Source organism: Aotus nancymaae, unplaced genomic scaffold, assembly GCF_030222135.1.
Source record: "Aotus nancymaae isolate 86718 unplaced genomic scaffold, 86718_ANA_hifiasm-v0.15.2.pri h1tg000076l, whole genome shotgun sequence".
NCBI lineage: Eukaryota > Metazoa > Chordata > Mammalia > Primates > Aotidae > Aotus > Aotus nancymaae.
In genome coordinates, this window is record NW_026988491.1 from 13,411,152 (window position 1) to 13,424,371 (window position 13,220).

A 13,220-nucleotide genomic window follows, 5' to 3' on the forward strand; every position below is an offset into this window, starting at 1 on the left:
GCAAAGGTGGTCTTGTTACGTAGATGAAACCTCACAGGTAGCAATCCCTGGAGGAAAAAGATGGTAAATGCTTCTTTCAGACCTTCAGGGTGTCAGACTCTCAGTTCTTTCCTAGATCTGGACAAGGGAGGGCCTCAGAGAAAGCCAGACTGCAGCAATGAAGATTTACTACAGATACAAATCTCCCTGACAAAACGCTGCTTTGGGCCAGGCACGGTGGCTCAAGCTAAGGCAGGTGGATCATCTGAGGTCAGGAGTTCAAGACCAGCCTGGTCAACAGGGCAAAACCCCATCTCTACTAAAAAAAAAAAAAAAAAAATAGCCAGGTGTGGTGGTGGGTGCCTGTAATCCCAGCTACTCGGGAGGCTGAGGCAGGAGACTCGCTAGAATCCAGGACGTGGAGGTTGCAGTGAGTGGAGATCCACTGCACTCCAGCCTAGAGGACAGAGTGAAACTCAGTCTCAAAATAATAATGATAATAAAAGATCACTTTGCAAGGCTGCTTCTGTTTGCAGAAGCAGCCATCTCAAAATACATCGAAGAAGGATATTTTGATTACCTTTACTAGCCTTTCAGGTCTTGGAAGCAGATAGATCATGATGGATAGATGGATGGCTAGATGAATAGATGGACAGATAGATAGGCAGGTAGAGATGAGGTCTAAGCTCTGATTTTTCTCTTTTTTTATCTTGCCCAAATTCCTAAGGGGTCTGGGGAGTCATGTCCTGTAAGCCATAAATTCTCATCAGATGGGTTTTATTTAACCCTCTATATCCATTACTTTCCATTATGACCAACGAAGGGATTCACCTTGCCTGCTGCCTAAACAGAGCTGATTTATATCAAGACAGGGCAACTGCAATAGAGAAAGAGTAACTCAGAGCAAGTGCAGTAGAGAAAGAGTAATTCACACAGAGCTGGCTGTGCAGGAGACTAGAGTTTTATTATTACTCAAATCAGTCTCACTGAAAACTCGCGGATCAGAGGTGTTTTTTTGTGTGTGTTTGTTTTTGAGATTGAGAATTCCTCCATCATCCAGGCTTGAGTGTTACTGGTGGTAACTCAGAGTCTAGCACCTTTTAAAGGTCTGAGTAGAAAACATTTGTCATCTATTGTCTCTAAGGGCAGCCACTATGAGATGTCAAAAGAACCTTGGTTTCCACAATCTTTTATCTTTTATTTATTTATTTTGAGATAGTTTTGCTCTTGCCCCAGGCTGGAGTGCAATGGTGCCATCTCTGCTCACTGCAACCTCTGCTTCCCAGGTGCAAGCAATTCATCTGCCTTAGCTTCCCATGTTGCTCGGATTACAGGCGTGTGCCATTATGCCCAACGAATTTTTATATCTTTAGTAGAGACGGGGTTTCACCATGTTGGCCAGGCTGGTCTAGAACTCCTGACCTCAGGTGATCTGCCCGTCTTGATCTCCCACAGTGCTGGGATTACAGATGTGAGCCCCTGAGCCAGGCCTTGATCTCTTAATTAAAAACTAAATTTGCTGGAATAACAGGCTTTTATATTTCTTTTACCATACAGGACAGAGATGAGTAAAGTCTCAGTGATCCTCTTCAGGGTGGACACAGCACCCTTTTTAAGTATTTAAGCTCTTAAGGAATATACAAAGATGTTGATTACAACATTATTACCAGGAAATATGACTATCAATTAGAACTGTAGGCTTCTCCTCAAAAGCTAAGACTATTTTCATATTGAGATAATTCGGCAGGACTGGTTTCCGAAGACACAGATCGCAAGGACCCCCTGAAAAAAACAGGATGTGGTAAAGAAGCCAGGCCCAAACCTGCCAAAACCTCTGATCGTCCTTCTATGCTAATTAATTCTCGTGCTAAAAGACGCCACCACCAGTGCCTTGACAGTGACAAATGCCATGGTGACGTCTGTAAGTGTAAATGGTCTGAAATGGGAAAGAGTCCTCAGTTTGGGGAATCCCCCACCCCCCGCTTCCCAGAAAACTCATGAGTAACTGAATGAATAACTATTGATAACCTTCAAGTCACATTTAACAGTAAGCAGCCTTCCAAATGTAACCCAGCCTATGCTATATCATAAGATGTTTGTTACTCATTTTCTTCTCTGTTCTTTTTTCCTCCGCATGGGGTCATTTAAGTAGAGAGTGGCCCGCCAATTCACTAATTATTGATCACTTTCACATTCTGCCCCCTGGAGGCTGCCTGCAAGATTAATTAACTTGTTTTGATTCTAAAGAACAAAGATCCTGGCCAGATGCTGTGGCTCACACCTATAATCCCAACACTTTGGGAGGTCAGGGCGGGAGGACTGCCTGAACTCAGGAGTTGGAGACCAACATGGGCAACACAGTGAAACCCCATCTCTACTAAGATACAAAAAATTAGCCTGGCGTGGCAGCATGCACCCATAGTCCCAGCTGCTCAGGAGGCTGAGGCAGGAGAATTGCAAGAACCCAGGAGGTGGAGGTTGCAGTGAGCTGAGATTGCACCATTGCACTCCAGTCTGGGCAACAGAGCGCGACTCTGTCTCAAACAAACAAAGAAAACCAAATCCCCCCCACCAACTACAAAAAAAAAAAAAAAAAAAAAAAAAACCACCAAAGATCCTGAGGTCACACGACCTCCTTTACGATGTCCAGAAGTTTGATTGGTGAAGAGACACAAGCAGCTTTGATCATGGGGGAATCTCACCTCCCAACCTACCCACCTTACTAAGGCAGGTCAGATTTTAGAGTTTGACTCTCCCATCCTCAAGCTGTGGCCAAATTGAATAAATCTTTCTCTGCTCCTAAGTGCCCATGTGTCAGTGTTTGGCTTACAGTATATCGGTTACTCAAAATCTACCCTTTGGGGTTCTTGTGACTCAATGGTGACATTCCGTCTCCAACTAAAGAATCTTATCATAAATTCCTCAAATGACTGATGTACTGACCGGTGTGTAACCTGCAGACACTAAATAGGATGCTGATTTTTTTTTAAGGTGAGCTTACGTCTGAAGTTCAACTGATTGTCTGGTATATAGTCCTTTTTCATTTTTGAGATGAAGTCACGCTCTTGTCGCCCAGGCTGGAGAGCAATGGCGAGATCTCGGCTCACTGTAACCTCCGACTTCCTGGTTCAAGCAATTCTCCTGCCTTAGCCTCCCTAGTAGCTGGAATTACAGGCACGTACCACCACGCCCAGCTAATTTTTGTATTTTTAGTAGAGATGGGGGTTTTACCCCATGTTGGCCAGGCTGGTCTCGATCTCCTGACCTCATGATCTGCCCTCCTTGGCCTCCTGAAGTGCTGGGATTACAGGCGTGAGTCACCACGCCCGGCCACATTTCTTAACCTGTCTGATGTCATCTGTAGCCCATGATGGCAACCTCTATATTGTATCCTCTAAGGAAAGGAGTCCCCCTCCATTTTTTTTGTTTTTTGAGACAAAGTCTTGCTCTTGACACTCAGGCTGGAGTGTAATAGTGCAATCTTGGCTCGCTGCAACTTCTGCCTCCCAGGTTCAAGCAATTCTCCTACCTCAGCCTCCCAAGTAGCTGAAACTGCAGGCAAGTGCCACCATGCCTGGCTTTTTTTTTTTTTTTTTTTTTTTGTATTTTTAGTAGAGATGGGGTTTCACCATATTGGTCAGGCTGGTCTCGAACTCCTGACCTCAGGTGATCCACCCACCTCTGCCTCCCAAAGTGCTGGGATTACAGGCGTGGGCCACTTCACCCAACTCCACCTCCCTTCTTTTAAACTTTCCTATAAAAACCTTACGACAGACTCCAAAATAACCCCAACTCTTGGTGTGTCTTCCTGGGTCGATCCTCACATCTGGCTTCCAATAAACCTTTATCAAATTATTTCTGCCTCAACAGCCTTAATTTCAGTGGGCACTCTGGATTGCTTAATAAATGGTGCTGGCACAACTGGCTATCCATCTGGAAGAAAACTGAGTCCTTTTTCATGCCATATGCAAAAATAAATTCCAGCTGGCTTAAAGCTTCAATGTAAAAAATTAAAATCTTAGAAGAAATCCAGAAGACATGTACAAAACAGAAATTACGAAAATCCTTATAATTAAAAGAGAGAATACAGAGACCATCAACAAAAATATAGATCTATTACATAAAATCTGAAATGTGTGTATGGGAAAAGATATAAATAGATAACTAAAACCTGGGGAACGTAACAGATTTGAATAAATGCACATAGCAAAGAGATGATGCCCTACAATATACAAAGAGCACTTAAAATCAATGAGAACACAATGTAAAGGTGGGCAGAGGGATGATTTTGGCCAATCCAAATGGCCAAGAAGCCTATGAAGAAATGCTCAAATTACCAGTAGTCAGAGAAACAAAAATTACATTACTTTACAGCTAACTGATTAGCAAAAAATTAAAAATGCAATTGACCCTTGAACAATGTAGGGGTTAGTGGTGCCAACCCCTTAGTTAAAAATCTGCAAAAAAGCCAGGCAAAGTGGCTCATGTCTGTAATCCCAGCACTTTGGGAGGCCAAGGCGGGCAGATCGCTTGAGGTCAGGAGTTCGAGACCAGCCTGGCTAACATGGTCAAACTCCATCTCTACTAAAAGTACAAAAATTAGCCTAGTGTGTGGTGCACACCTGTAATGCCAGCTACTCGGGAGGCTGAGGCAACAGAATTGCTTGAACCCGGGAGACCAAGGTTGCAGTGTGCCAAAATTGCGCCACTGCACTCCAGCCTGGGCAACTCAGTCTCAAAAAGAAAAAAAAATTCTGTATATGACTTTTTGTTTTTATTTTTTAATAGACTGGGTCTCACTATGTTGTACAGGCTGGTCTTGAACTCCTGGGCTCAAGCAATCCTCCTGCTTCAGCCTCCCAAAGAGTTAGAATTACAGGCATAAGCCACCATGCCCAGTCTTTTTTTCTTTTCTTTCTTTTTTTGGTGGGGATCGGGGGAGAAGGAGCCAATGCAACAGCTAGTCTTTATTGGAAAGAAGAAACTTTATAGCACATTTTGAGTAACTTAGAGCAGGCGCTCAGTGCACCAGCTGGTGGGGCACCTGCTTGTAATGGATTCCACAACTGGGGCATTGCTGGGTCTTGCCTTCGTGCCGCCCAAATCAGAGGACAGTACTTCTGTCCTCTACACAGATTGAGACCACTATTTACTTGTTGCTGATGGAGAGGACTAAATTAGTCTTCTTTGGTGCCTGAAGCTGCCTTTGGGGTAGTATATTGTAAGGGTCCAGACCCTTCCTTGCAGCCATCATAACCTCCCTCTCCAACCCAGTTGTCTGCTCGTCATCAGTAGGAAGACCACCTCCAGATGCCATGGAGCACACTGTGACTGTGCCACTGGGACCTCGAGCCCTCAGGGCCTGCACTGCCAGTGTTCCAGCTCCGGGAAGTAACCTTGAACCCATCATATCATGTCTGCAGGCCTTTTTCTTTTTTTTTTTTGAGACAGAGTCTCATTCTGTTGCCCAGGCTGGAGTGTAGTGGCATGATCTGGGCTCACCACAACATTCGCCTCCCAGGTTCAAGCGATTCTCCTGCCTCAGCCTCCCTAGTAGCTGGGACAACAGGCACCCGCCACCATGCCTGGATAATTATTGTATTTTTAGTAGAGACAGCGTTTCACCTTATTGGCCATGATGGTCTTGATCTCTTGACCTCGTGATCTGCCCACCTCGGCCTCCCAAAGTGCTAGGATTACAGGTGTGAGCCACCATGCCCGGCCTTTTTTTTTTCTTTTTTTTTTTTTTTTTTGAGACTGAGTCTCACTCTGTCACCCAGGCTAGAGTGCAGTGGTCCGATCTCGGCTCACTGCAACCTCCACCTCCTGGATTCAGGTGATTCTCCTGCTTCAGCCTCTTGAGTAGCTGGGATTACAGGCATGCACCACCATGCCAGCTAATTTTTGTATTTTAGTAGAGACAGGGTTTCACCATGTTAGTCAGGGTGGTCTCGAACTCCTGACCTTGTGATCCACCTGCCTTGGCCTCCCAAAGTGCTGGGATTACAGGTGTGAGCCACCGTGCCTGGCCTCCTTTTTTCTTTTTATATAGATGTGCATATAACTTTTGACTCCTCAAACTTAAGTCTACTGTTGACTGTGATCCTTACTGATAACATAAACAGTGGATGAACACATATTTTGTATGCTATTATATAATATATATTATATATGTACTATTATATTATATATTATATGTATTATACAATGTATTCTTACAATAAAGTAAGTAGAGGAAAGAAAACATTATTAAGAAAATCATAAGGAAGGGAAAATATATTTACTGTTCATTAAGGGGAAGTGGGTCATCATAAAGGTCTTCGGCTTTATCATCTTCAGGTTGAGTAGGATGAGGAAAAGGAGGGAGAGCGGTGGGCTTTGGCTGTCTCAGGGGTGGCAGAGGCAGGAGGGGAGGCAGGAGAGGCAGGTACACTCGATGTAACTTTTATTCAAAAAAATAGCCAGGTGAGGTGGCTCACGCCTGTAATCCCAGCATTTTGGGAGGCTGAGGTGGGCAGATCACTTGAGGTCAGGAGTTTGAGACCAGACTGGCCAACATGGTGAAACCCCATCTCTACTAAAAATACAAAAATTATGGTAAACAGTGCAGCTTATAAAAAAAAAAATACAAAAATTAGTTGGGTGTGGTGATGGGCACATGTAATCCCAGCTACTCAGGAGACTGAGGCAGGAGAATCACTTGAATCCTGGAGGCAGAGGTTGCAGTGAACCAAGATTGAGCCATTGCACTCCAGCCTGGGTGACAGTGTGAGACTTCATCTCAAAAAAATTAAATAAATAAATAAAGTAAATATTAGGGGCCCTCTAGTGGCTGCACATTTTTTTCCTCCACTCTGACCGGTACCCCAAAAGCACCTCTATAACAAAGAGAAACTTGGTCCCGGATGCCACATGTCAACATTGTTACAGTGATTTCAAGAGACTTGGCCTAATGATGAAAGGTTCCCATTTAAATCTCCCTGGTTTGCGCATCCCTGTAAAGAATCAATCATCAGATTGCTCAGATCCCGCCATCTCAGTCAGTCTCAAATACTGTATTTGTGTGCATCTGGGCTGCTAGTGAAGATGTCTGGAGTGTTCAAAAGACTCAATCTAGATTTATAATACTGGATTTATAATTAGTCAAATTAACAATGCTTAAATGCTTAAGGAAAATTGATTTTCAGAGTTACATTACTTAAATAGATTGGGCAATAAAGTACCAATACTAATAAGTATTCCTCTCCATGCACAGAAATATCTTGAATAAAACAACTATTAAAAAATCTATTTTGCCAGACGCCATTACACTCCAGCCTGGGTGACAGTTCGAGACTCTGACTCAAAAAAAAAATATATATATATATATACACACACACACACACACACATACATACATATATATATGAAATGAAAACTGAGAAATCTAAAAATACCTAATCATTAAAATACTGAAGCCATTACTTTTTTTTTGATACAGAGTCTTGATCTTGTTGCCTAGGCTGGAGTATAGTGGTGCAATCTCAGCTCACTGCAATCTTCGCCTCCTGGGTTCAAGCGATTCTCCTGCCCACTTCAGCCTCCCAAGTAGCTGTGATTACAGGCACCTGTCACCATGCCCAGCTAATTTTTGTATTTTTAGTAGAGATGGGGTTTCGTCATGTTGGTCAGGCTGGTCTCGAACCCCTGACCTCAGGTGATCCACCTCCTCACCTCTCAAAGTGATGGGATTAGAGGCATGAGCCACCGCTCCTGGCCTCTAATGTGATAAGTATTGATAGCTATAACCTATGTACACAAAAGCTCTCTGGGGTTCTTAACAGTTTTTAAGAATGTAAATGGACAGCCAAAAAGTTTGAGAATTGCTATAAAATGATTAGTAGTGAGGTGTCTGGTGCTAGACACAAGTTCAAATCCTTGCTCTGCTATATCCTAGCACACAGCATCTCTAACCACTTGTCTCACTCAGAAACAGGTGCAACAATACTACCTCCCTCAGAAAGTTGTCGTGATCATGCAGGTAACATACACGAGAGCTATGCTGAGCATGTGCATCAGGGCAATTCTGACACTTTTCTCGTTTTTCTTTTTTTTCCTTTGAGACAGGATCTCACTCTGTCATCCAGGCTGGAGTGCAGTGGCATGATCAGAGCTCACTTCAGTCTTGGCCTCTCGGACTCAAGCAGTCCTCCTGCTTCAGCCTCCCGTGTAGCTGGGACTAACAGGTGCCACCATGCCCAGCTAATTTTTTCTTATTTTTCATAGAGATGGGGTCTCACTATGTTGCCCAGGCTGGTTTCCAACTCCAGGCCTTAAGTGATCCACCTGCCGTGGCCTACCAAAGTGCTGGGATTACAGGCTTGAGCCACCACACCCAGTCGTGACACTGTTCTTGGGAGTCAGAGTTCAGGCCAAGGCTTAAAGCTAAAGGCAAAGCACGCTGAGTTCCCCACTTTTTTCTTTCTTTTTTTTTTTGAGACAGAGTCTCATTCTCTTGCCAGGTTTGAGTGCAGTGTCGAAATCTTGGCTCACTGCAAGCTCCGCCTCCCAGGCTCAAGTAATTCTCATGCCTTAGCCTCCTGAGTAGCTGGGATTAGTAGTTGGGATTACAGGCGCACACCACCATGCCGGCTAATTTTTATATTTTTAGTAGAGATGGGGTTTCACCAAGTTGGCCAGGCTGGTCTCAAACTCCTGACCTCAGGTGATCTGCCTGCCTCGGCCTCCCAAAGCGCTGGGATTACAGGCATGAGCCACCGCACCGGGCCCTGAATGCTCCACTTTCTAAAGGGAGATATCAAGGAGTTGCCAGCAAGCAGCTAGGGCCAGACTCTACCCCCAGTGCAGGGAACCAGGAGGAGGCAGAGTTACCACCTGTGAGCATACACACATGCGTGCATGTGCATGCACACACACACACTTGAGCATGCTATAGGAAAACAGCCTGTTGCATAGCAAGAGTGACGCCATCTTGAAGCATAACCATGAGGACTGGTGTCTGACCCCTGCATACCAATGTGTTCTACAGCAAGGTCTAAAGACCCATAATGACCCCTCGTAAAGATGCTTATCCACTCTCCCCAGTGCTCATGAGTCTTGACAACAAAGTCTAAAGATGTGACCAGCTCCACATTTCACCCTAAAAGCTTGCTATATAAAGCACATTTTCTGGAGGGTGGGTGCAGGGATCTGCCATCTCTCGGCTGCCAGAGACATGGCCTCTGTTCCTAAGTAAGTCCCCATTAAATGTTTCTTTCTCAGAAACTGGATTTGTCAGCCTCTGTCTTTGGTCTCTTGGCTCCCTTGATCTTGGGGGCAGGTCTGCAAAGATCTGCCCACCACCAATCACACACAGGCACATCACCTTCTTCCTCCCCTGACCCTTCCCCAACCCCTGTGGCTTTCTCTAGCTCTATGTGCCCAGGACCCCGAATCTGCAGCCCAGCAAGTGTGGGGTAGCACTAAGGGCGGTGGTGTCTGGGTGATGGGTGTAAGGTCTTTTAGGCTGACTGATGGCATCATGGATGCCATGGCAACCTCTGTGACCTGCACAGACACTCCAGATGAGTTCCTAGAAAATCTGAAGTAACTGGAAGACCATCAACCCTTGTGGCACCTACTTAACGTCGAGACCCTCCCACCCCAATTGATAAGCCAATTGGACTTCATAATCAACCTTGGTCAACCCTATGACTCCAGACCCTACGACCCCCTCCCAGTTTGCAAAAACTGCCCAAACCAAACCTATAAAACCAACTCCTATCCCACCGCCCTCCACTGACTCTCTTTTAGGACTCAGCCCACCCGTACCCAGCTGAATAAACAGCCACGTTGCTCATGTTCCCACAGCACCCACCTCAATAATGCATCCTTACCCTGGCTTTCCCTCCTCCCCTGGCCCTGTCTCCACTATTCCGTCCTAGAACCCCGTCCCAAATAAACTACCTGCACCCAAGTCGCAGCCTTAGACTCTGTTCTCACAGACACTGCGTTAGCTTGCTATGGTGCCATAATAAGCTCCCATAGACCAGGAGGCTTAAACAATAGAAATTCATCCTCTTATCGCTGTGGAGGTTGAAGTTCAGGATCAAGGGTCAGCAAGGTTGGCTCCTTCTGGGCTTGGAGGGAAGGCTCTGATGCAGGCCTCTCTTCCTGGCTTATGGATGGCATCTTCTCTGTCTTCACAGGGTCATCCCACAGCATGTCTCTGAGTCCAAATCTCCCCCTGCGCCCCTCTTTTTTTTTTAGACGAAGTCTCACTCTGTCACCCAGGCTGGAGTGCAGTGTCATGATCTCGGCTCACTGTACCCTCCACCTCTCAGGTTCAAGAGATTCTCCTGCCTCAGCCTCCGGAGTAGCTGGGATTATAGGTGCCTGCCACCATTCCCGGCTAAATTTTGTATTTTTAGTAGAGATAGGGTTTCATCATATAGGCCAGGCTGGTCTCAAACTCCTGACCTCTGGTGATCTGCCCACCTCGGCCTCCCAAAGTGCTGGGATTACAGGCATGAGCCTGCCCCAAATCTCCCCTTTTTATAAGGACACAAGACATAGTGGATTAGGAACCACCCCAGTGACCTCATTTTAACTTGATCACCCCTGTGAAGTCTCATCTCCATATAAAGTCACACCCTGAGGTGCTGGGAGTTAGGACTTCGACATGGGAATTTTAGAGGGACACAGTTCAACCCCTAACAGAGACTGAAAACAGAGGCATTGCACATGGACCCTGAAAGCCAATCTTCAGGATGGGACTTAGAACTGGATCCCCCACCAGACAGCAACCTCCACCTCTTGAGTTCAAGTGGTTCTCATGCCTCAGCCTCCCGGCAGCTGGGTTTACAGGCGCCTGCCACGATGCCCAGCTAATTTTTGTATTTTCAGTAGAGATGGGGTTTTGTCATGTTGGCCAGGCTGGTCTCGAACTCCTGACCTTGTGATCTACCCCCCTCAGCCTCTCAAAGTCCTGGGATTACAGGCGTGAGCCACTGTACCTGGCTGGGGTGCCCAGGATTTTGAAACCACACGTGCTCCTGCCTAGGCACGGAAACCCTTAGCCACTAACCACAGCAAACACTGAAGCCAGCCCCTTGTCCTGACTCTCTCAGGCCATTTTTGCACCTGCTCGAGGGACCTGCCCTGCTCTCCCCAGAGACCTCAATCATGTATGTGACTCAGCCAACACTCTCAGGTTCTTGTGTGTATGTGGCATCATCAGCCAGTAGGGTTGGTTCCTTCTGAGCTTGGAGGGAAGGCTCTCAACATGTGGACCAAATTTTGGAGGTGGTGGTTGTGGGGGGAGGGGGGCGGTCCCTCTTCCTCTGCAGGCAACCATAACAGATGCTAACAGAGCCTTGTAATAGTTTTGAGGGAGGAGTCAGAAAGCTCAGGTTGGTGGAAATTTTGGACTTGTTTTATTATTTTTTTGGGACAGGGTCTGGCTCTGTCACCCAGGCTGGAGTGCGGTGGCAGGATCCTGGCTCACTACAGCCTCAAACTCCTGGCCTCAAGTGATCCTCCCACCTCAGCCTCCTGAGTAGCTGGGACTACAGGTGGGTGCCACCACATCCAGCTAATTTTTGTATTTTTTGTAGACAGCAGGCTTAGTCACATTGCCCAGGTTGATCTCAAACTCCTGGGCTCAAGTAGTCCTCCAGCCTCAGCCTCCCAAACTGCTGGGACTACAGGTGTGAGCCACTGCGCCCAGCTGGATTTACTGCATGAGACCAGAGGGCCCACCTCTGACCATGTTCTCTTCTTAGGTTTGTGTGGACCAGAGAGCACTCATCATAGAGGAGACTGGAACACAGGAGGAGAGGACAGTCATCTCCCCCTCTATCCTCTGCAGTGCACGACAGCCAGCCTCTGTCCTTGCCACACTGGTGCCTGCACCATAAGCCCACTGTAGAAATGGCCACAGTGGAAGACACGCAGGCTATAAGCGGGCCTGTCAGCACAGGCTTCCTCACAAAGCTGGTCCTACTGGGCGCAGTGGTGGCTTATGGCACTTTGGGAGGCTGAGGTGGGCGGACCACGAGGTCAGGAGTTTGAGACCAGCCTGGCCAACATGGTGAAACCCTGTCTCTACTAAAAAAACCCACAAAGCTGGTCCTAAGCCTAGTTCTGCACCCAAAGAACATCCAATTTGTCAAAGGCAGACACTGAGGGCGAGCCCTGACGTGGTGTCATCCCTCCCAGAGATCATCGGCCAGAAACGTCACGGCAAGTTGATTACACTGGACTCCTTTCCCTCTGGAGAAGTCAGTGATTCACACTTACCAGACTTCACCCCCAACTCAGGACGTGGCTTTGCCTTCCTTGTCCACAGTGTCCACACCACCACCACGATCTGAAGGGCTACAAAAGGCCTGACTAACTAACAGCATTCCCATAGAACACAGCTTTAGATGGAGGAACACACTTCCTAGGGAAGCAGGAGCAATGGCGTGTTTGCCCATGGGATCTGCTATTACAACTGTGCCGTCCGGAAACTGCTAGCCTCACAGAACCAGGGCACTGCCCACTGAAGCCCAGCTAAAGCATCAGCTCACCCTGCAGGACTGGGGTGCTGTCCCCTGGATTTTTTTTTTTTGAGACAAAGTCTCGCTCTGTTGCCCAGGCTGGAGTGAAGTGGTGTGATGTCAGCTCACTGTAGCCTCTGCCTCCCAGGTTCAAGCAATTCTCCTGCCTCAGCCTCGAGAGTAGCCGGCACTACAGGCGCGTGCCACCACACCCGGATTTTTTGTATTTTAAGTAGAGATAGAGTTTCACTGTGTTAACCAGGCTGGTCTCGATCTCCTGACCTTGTGATCTGCCTGTCTCGGCCTCCCAAAGTGCTGGGATTACAAGCGTGAGCCACCGCACCCAGCCGCCTGGACTTAATACATTTACTGAGCTAGTGATGCCCCAGGGAGAACCAAGGGGTGGAAGCTGGGCAGGCCCTTCTCATCTCCTTGCAGAACTTGTGCTCCTGCCCACTGGGACTGAGACCTGGCAGAGCAGAGGCCCCTGTTTCCAGGACAGGAAGCACATCTACCAGGGGACAGGGTAAGGAACGCAGAAACCGAGGCTACAACTACGACCCAGTCGCTTTGGGCTCCTAGGACTAGTAGATCCGCAGGCAAGAAGAAAAAAGTTGGTAAATTGATGAGGTTTCCTGACCTTGATCACCCCGAGATGTGAGTTGCTGATACATGCTGTTGGCAAACAGGAGTCTGTCTGGACGTCAGGGCAGTCCCTGA